Source organism: Hibiscus syriacus, unplaced genomic scaffold (genome assembly GCF_006381635.1).
Source record: "Hibiscus syriacus cultivar Baekdansim isolate YM2019G1 unplaced genomic scaffold, ASM638163v2 tig00000477_pilon, whole genome shotgun sequence".
In the NCBI taxonomy this organism is placed as follows: Eukaryota; Viridiplantae; Streptophyta; class Magnoliopsida; order Malvales; family Malvaceae; genus Hibiscus; species Hibiscus syriacus.
This window is the reverse complement of record NW_024061790.1, coordinates 3,082,075-3,089,514: the sequence shown is the minus strand read 5'-3', so window position 1 is coordinate 3,089,514 and position 7,440 is coordinate 3,082,075. Positions and strand designations below refer to the sequence as shown.

The following is a 7,440-nucleotide window of genomic DNA, read 5'->3' as shown; positions in this document are numbered from 1 at the left end:
ACGTTTGTATTTACATTTACATCATGTATTTAAAACATATTTAATTAAATAATAATGTTTATTTATTTTCAAGATTAAAGAAAATGGCAGTCTTAATATAACTGGATGTCCTATTCTGGTATTTTAAATAATTTACATTTACATTTTTTACATTTTGCATTTTGCATTTTGCATCTTTGCATTTGTATTTTTACTTTTGCATTGTACAGTTTGCATTATTATTTTTGCATTTTCGCATTTACATTACATTGTTTTATTTATTTAAGTATTGTTATATACATTAATTATAAAAACACATAAATAATTCATGGAAGATTTATGTAACAGTAAAATCGATATCATTCATATTATTGTACCATCATCATGAAAACAATGGAACAATCTCATGAGAGACTACTAGATCAGTGGCTAGAACAATTGACAGGGTTACCTCAGAATACAAGGAAAAAAGCATCGGATTCAGTACCAGATGGACCAAATCAAATTATTCAGGGGATGAAATCTTATAAAGAAGAGATAATTGCTAAAGAGCAACAGTGCTATCAGACTAATGAGTAGAGAATGATAATATACCCTGGGGCATCCCACTCAAACCCAAAGAATAACCTCATTAATTATTCACAATATGAGGAGAGATTCAAGAGGATGGATGAAGCAATCAGAAATATAAAATGTGTTAATACCTCTCACAAAGAACTAGAAGTAAGAGAGCTTAGCTTGCTTCCAGACTTGGTTATTCCCCATGAATTCAAAATGCCTGATTTTGAGAAGTATAATGGCACCAGTTGTCCCCTAATCCATCTGAGAATGTTTTGTAGAAAAATGGAAGGATATTTAAGTTCTGATGATCTGTTAATTCACTCATTCCATGATAGCCTCATTAGACCAGCAGTAGTCTGGTATAATCATTTGACCCAAGAACAGATTAAGAAATGGGTTGATCTAGCTAATGCGTTTTTGGGACAATATCGATATGTTAAAGGCTTAGCTCCAACACGTATGGATCTTCGAGGAGTAAGGATGAAACCCAATAAAGGGTTTAAGAAGTATGCCTTAAAATGGAGAGGAGTAGCAGCACAAGTTCAACCTCTAATGTTAAAAAAAAAGATATCACGTATGTTTCGTGATTCCCTTCCTGCTCCTTTCTTCGATTTAATGCAGGCAAATCCGACGAAGGAATTCGAGAATTTTGTGACCAGTGGAGAATTAATTGAAAATGTAATCAACGAAGGAAAATCAAAAGTCACACTCAAGAGCCCGATGGATCAGAAAGCGAAAGCTGATAATGTGAATGAATGTAGTATCCAGAGTCCTCGCAATTGCAAAAGAAAAAGAGCAAGTAGTTGTTCGGATCGACCAAAGAAAATCATGCGATCAAGAAAAACTTTGGAAGTGTTCCAAACTTCCATTTCAGACTTGTACCCTCATTTGATTAAAGGTCGATACATTACACCAAGACCAACGAAAGTACCACCAAACCCTTCTGCCCATTGCTATGATCAAAATAGTTTCTACAATTTTCACTTAGGGGTGAAGGGGCATTCAACAGGGAATTGTTGCCCTCTGTTAAAAGAAATAAAGACGCTTGTACCCAAAGAAGTTGACACAAAAGATGATCAAGAAATGGGGGACAAATGAGGAAAATCTTGGGCCAATTATACACCCAACATTACTAGAATGATGGGGTAAACTAAATAAACAAGTGGAAGTTGTTATCTACCACTGTAGTACTTTTCAATTTTCAGCATCCTGTTTAAACTTGTTTTTTGTTCCTTTCTCCGCCTTTTGTGCAATAAATAAATTTTTGTTGCTTATTAAGGTTATGAGCATTGAGTCAATTTTGCAATCTTGCAGTTCTTTAAATATCAATTGGATTAAAAATCTCTTCATGATTAGAGTTATAATCTTTGACAGAATATCAGGATTGAAAACCAGAAAAACAAGAACCATTAACCTTACCTCAGAAGAAATACACCCAAACACTATCCTATTACAAATATGAGATAACCTACTCCTATTGAAAGAAATTACAAAAAGGCTTGGTATTTATATATAGGAGCGTACAACATAAGGCAGCGTTGATGTATTACATTACAAAACCGAGTAGAATATTTTTCTATTAATAACGTTCGATGATGAACATAATTTTTACAAATATGTAAATCTAGTTTAAGTCAGTTGCTTGGGAATTGAACTCTAACAAAGAGATTTTCTTAATTCCACCAAAACACCTAGACTATAATAGGTTCTTTTTGACAAGCTTAAGAAATTGGATTTGGATACCCATGTTATATTATTATATATAATAAAGCTTGAGTTGTCCCACTAGAGCAAATGGTTAATCGCCCCGTCTTTATGGATAATATTCAGCTAACCTATTATACTATTATATGCAATAAAACCGTCCCTCTAGAGCAATTGGTTAATCGTCCCGGCTTTATGGATAAGTTTCAATTAGCCTGATAAAGGTGATTAAATTATTATATACAATAAAGCTGAATTCAGCTAGCCAAAATGGAAAATGTGTTAACAAATGGACTAAGGGAGTTGCGAAACACCTGTTATAGTCAACTTCACATAAGCACTCAGAAAATTTATTTTTAGACCGATATTTTCGCACTACTTTGATTAGATGAGTCTAAATGAAAGATTCCAGAGAATTGAAATGGAAAGACTCTAGAAGGTCTAGTGATTGGCAATCCTAGTTGCGTCATTTTGTACGCATCCGGTTAAAATAAAAAGTCCTTAAAGTGAGACATGTGACAAAGTTCACAAAGAGAGAGAGGAGTGACATCTTAAATAGATATAACCATAGAAAATAGGAAGACCATCCTGAAACCAACCCAAATTTTGATACTTGTCAAAGAGTTATAATTCTTAAATTTTAAAGAGTTGTTAATTCTTTTGATATTCTTTGAATTCATGCTTATGATTTTGATTCTATTTTGAACCTGTGATAGGTAACATTTTACAAAATTCTTTCATTCTTCGATAAAGAAAAGAGGAAAAACATTTTCAAATAGGATATCTCAAATGAGGAAGGTCCTTAAAGCAAATTGTTGTCTATTATACTTCTATTGTAGAAAAAGAATAAGTCAGGCCAAAATGATGAAGCACTCTTGAAATCAAGTGTTCTGAGAAGCCAGAAAGTTTGGAGAATTGGACTTATGATGCTCTCCTGTGACATTATCAGCAGCTTATCAAGAATGATTACCTTGTTCTAAAGGGAGATACTAAAAGCCCATTTCAACTAAACCTTTCCATGGTTCAGGAAGAGTGGAATATGTAGATGTGTATCTTGAAGCAGCAGGAGAGATAGTCACTTTAGCAGCCATTGCAAGAAAAGACGCCAACAAAAATCTTCTAGTTCATCCTGATGATGTTTATGTCTTCCGGTAAGGTTATTACACGGAACGCCACCACCAACAAGGTCAAATTTGCGAAATCTACTCATCAATTGCTCCAACCGATCATCATTCAGTTCTTACGCATCTGTTTTCAAAGGTATACCAATACAATATAAGGCAACCTCGGCGTCACTGATCTCAGATAAAAGAGACAAAACCTTGATACCAACGAGGAACATGTTTCTAGCAGCTCATCGTATATGGTTTTTATGGAAACCTAGAAGAATTTCCACCTTATCAGGTTTAAGTGGAGCAAATTTATTTCTCCCAACCCATACCAGATTCCATTTTTGGCACTCATCAATAACATACTTCTGGATACTCGAAGGTGGCTCAGCGTCATAAGTTTCAAGAGCCTTACAGACCATTTCCGTCAATTTGGCACTTCCTGTACATGTTTGAAAATAGTTCAACTTTGTTCTTGGATCCCAGGAAGGCCACCATTTTGTTTTCAATGGAAAAACATCATGGAGGAAGCGGAATAAGAGGAAATTTATTCTCAATTGGCAGATTATGAATGTAGCCCTTTTTCCAGCAGAACAAAAATACTTCGAATCTACAAATTCTGGCTCTGCATCGTATGAGTACCGCGACATTTCAGTCCAAACACCAACTGAAGCAAGTGCCACATTCTCGAAGTAGAAATAAGGAGGCCCAATAACATCTTCTGGAAGTTCTTTGAGTTATCTGATCTAGTTCGGTAGGAACTCCAAAGCCAATCATTGGATTTGAAAGATGAACTGCATGATCATCTTCATTACAAAGCTTCTTTTCAAGCTTCATCTGCTTCTTTCTTTTCCAAAAATATAGCCCGAGTTTCACTTTTTCTTGTAATTGGGGTTATTGCATAATAGTTTCCTATCTTCTACCGAAAGAAGTGCGTTATCAGCTTTAGCCATTTGAGCAGTACATATAAAATCTGTCAATTCTGCAATTGATGAATTCAGACCACATCTCTCCATGGCTATTAAAGCCTCAACCTCTGAGTACCCCATTTTCGTCAAGCATAACAGCTTATTCTCCTCATCAGAATCAGAATTCAGGATTTCCTCGATATCAGAAGAACTATTAATATCTGTGAAACCATCCTGAAAGATCACTTCATAATCAGATGAGTAGTTATCAGAATCAACATGTTGTATGGGTGCGGACTTTTCAAGAACCTGTATCACTGTAAATGGTCACCTCATTCATAAGAGGCACATATCTCATACATTTCCGTTAGAATAATTGAGTATTTCTTAAGTATGTGACAACATGAAGAGAATTCCATGAACCTTTTTTCTGCATGGCTCCTATAGTTGATGTGTTTCTACTTCCTACAACACTCATTAAGGAAGAAAACGTGATCGATGCCACAGTTGATGAATGTGTTGTCAAGTGTTTTACGAACCAATAATTATGGTGCTGAACCAATGTTGCAATCATATGGCATTTCTATTTATGGATTCAAGATGAAGTCTGTCTTCTTCAACACCAAAATTTGAAGTGAAATATGATGAAGATTTCTTTCCACAGAAGGAAAGCAGAAATTTTAACAACAAGAAACTAGTCGAGCCAACTAATGTTGAACGACAGATTGTTGTAAAGCATCTCGATATGATATTGTCCAAATTACCTTGTTCGAGATCTGATTAGATGTGGAGACATGAAAGGAACTAATATAAATCCTCCTTGTGATGTGTTTCAAGAGTCAAATCAGAACATATGATGATCTCCTAATTAATCTTTGCTGAGTCATACATATCTATATTTACACTCTTCAAAGATGACAGATTCTCTCTTCAAAGATGATAGATTCTCTCTTCAAAGAAGAAAGATTTATTGAATTTCTATACAAGTTCAAGCAAATAAAACTGATGTTATCAAAGACAAAAATGGGGCATCAATATCATAATTATGATTACGGCAAGAGTTCCATAAATGAAACATTTCTTCTGAGATTTTAATGCAAGCAAAAAAGATACAAAAATACAAGATTGGTCAAATGGTTCTTCAGCTTTATGGCATAGGTTTCTACATTGATATCCAAAGGTAACCCTAGCAATAACTGATCAAGTAAAGGAAGACCAAGTTCACCACTTTGAAGACAAATGAAGATTGCATCAACATTCATGCATTCATAAGAACATCATTTACACAATAGACAATGCATTATATTGATACATATAAGTGCATTCAAACATGAAGTTTTACAGATCTTTGTATGAACAATAAGATTCATGATAAAAAATACCTTACAAGAAGAAGGTAGAATTCAAATCACATCAGGAGACACAAACATATGAAGAATAGATGGACGCAATCCACAGAAGAAGTATTATTTTGGGGCATGTTACCCAATCAACAAGTTATTTCAATGCGAAAACGCTTTCCAAAGTTTCTCATTTAATCTTTTCTGAAATTGAAATTGTTGAATAGTAAGAAAACGATTTCCAAAATTTCTTATTCAATAAACTATTTCCCACATCCGTAAGCCCTGCAGTGCAGGATGTTTTCAAAAAGCCTTTGGGAGCTTTTTGATATTTTTAAAGCCTTCGGGTCATCTGTAAGCCCTTCAGTGCATGATGCTTTCAAAACCTTCGGGTCATCCGTAAGTCCTACAGTGCAGGATGTTTTCAAAAAGCCTTTGGGAGCTTTTTGATATTTTCAAAGCCTTCGGGTCATCTGTAAGCCCTTCAGTGCATGATGTTTTCAAAACCTTCGGGTCATCTGTAAGCCCTTCAGTGCATGATGTTTTCAAAACCTTCAGGTCATCTGTAAGCCCTTCAGTGCATGCTGTTTTCAAAACCTTCGGGTCATCTGTAAGCCCTTCAGTGCATGATGTTTTCAAAACCTTCGGGTCATATGTAAGCCCTTCAGTGCATGATGTTTTCAAAGCCTTCGGGTCATCTATAAGCCCTTCAGTGCATGATGTTTTCAAAACCTTTGGGTCATTTATAAGACTTCTGGGCAGAATGTTTTCAACATTTCTATCCTACTCAAAAGAAGCTAAATGAAAAAAATTATTGTTTTTTTCGTCTTTGCTCTATTCTTGTTAACACAAGAATGAGCAAAGAGAGGCAGCTGTAAAAATTAATTTTTTTATTTCATTTTATTATTATTATTAATATTATATATATTATTATTATTATTTAACAAATATATTACAAATCCCGCCCTTTTTACACAACCAGAACCGACCCAAACAAGATGGAGGCCCAAGACCCTTCTAGGGTTTTCATGTCTCATCACAGTTGCCATCATCTTCAACCATTATATCTGGAGAGATCTAACTGTCCAGATCCGATCTAGAAGAATCATAGGGTTCACCAACCCTATAGAGATATTTCAGCCACTGCCTCCAAGTGGTCCACTCCGACGTTGCCACGACGACGCAGCCTCCAAGTGGTCTACTCCGACACCGCCATGACGTCACCACCTCACAGAAAGACTCCACAAGAAGTGAAGATGGCCGCACACTTCATCATCTATATGGTGAGTCACCATCGTAGATCCAGTGACTCACCAAAATGAACGGTGTTCTAAGGCCTTTTGAAGCCTATAAAAGGCCTTCGGATCTGCAAAGAAAAAAAAACGATAATACAACGACAACAACGGGAAGAGAGCAAACAAAACCAACGAGCAACAAACAAACCAGAAGGAGAAGAAAAGAAATGAGATCTTACCTTCGTCGAAGCCCAAACATCGTCGGAAAAGTTGTTTTACCGAAGGTAAAATCTCAGATCTAGGTCGTTTTGAAGTTTTTTAGGAAAAAAGAGGGTGGTTTCGGGTTTAGGTTGAGCCGATCTACGATTTAAGCTATTTTTATTTTTTTCGACCTTGAATAGTAACCAGAATAGTGACCGGCGGTGTGAATAATGACCGGCCGGTGGTCGAAATAGTGACCGGCCGGTGAACAGAGTTTTCTCCGGTGAGGGAATTTAGAGAGAAGGGAGAGCTTCTTTCCCTCTAGAGAGAGAACACAAAATTACAAATGAGAATGAAGTAATGATTTTAGGATCATATTGGCCTATTTATACACTTATCAAAA

At 35.6% G+C, this 7,440-nt stretch overlaps 1 pseudogene; it reads right to left on the bottom strand.

The window, feature by feature from the left end:
• Positions 1-3,319: 3,319 nt before the first annotated feature.
• Positions 3,320-4,697, bottom strand: LOC120207526 (annotated as a pseudogene).
• Positions 4,698-7,440: the final 2,743 nt, after the last annotated feature.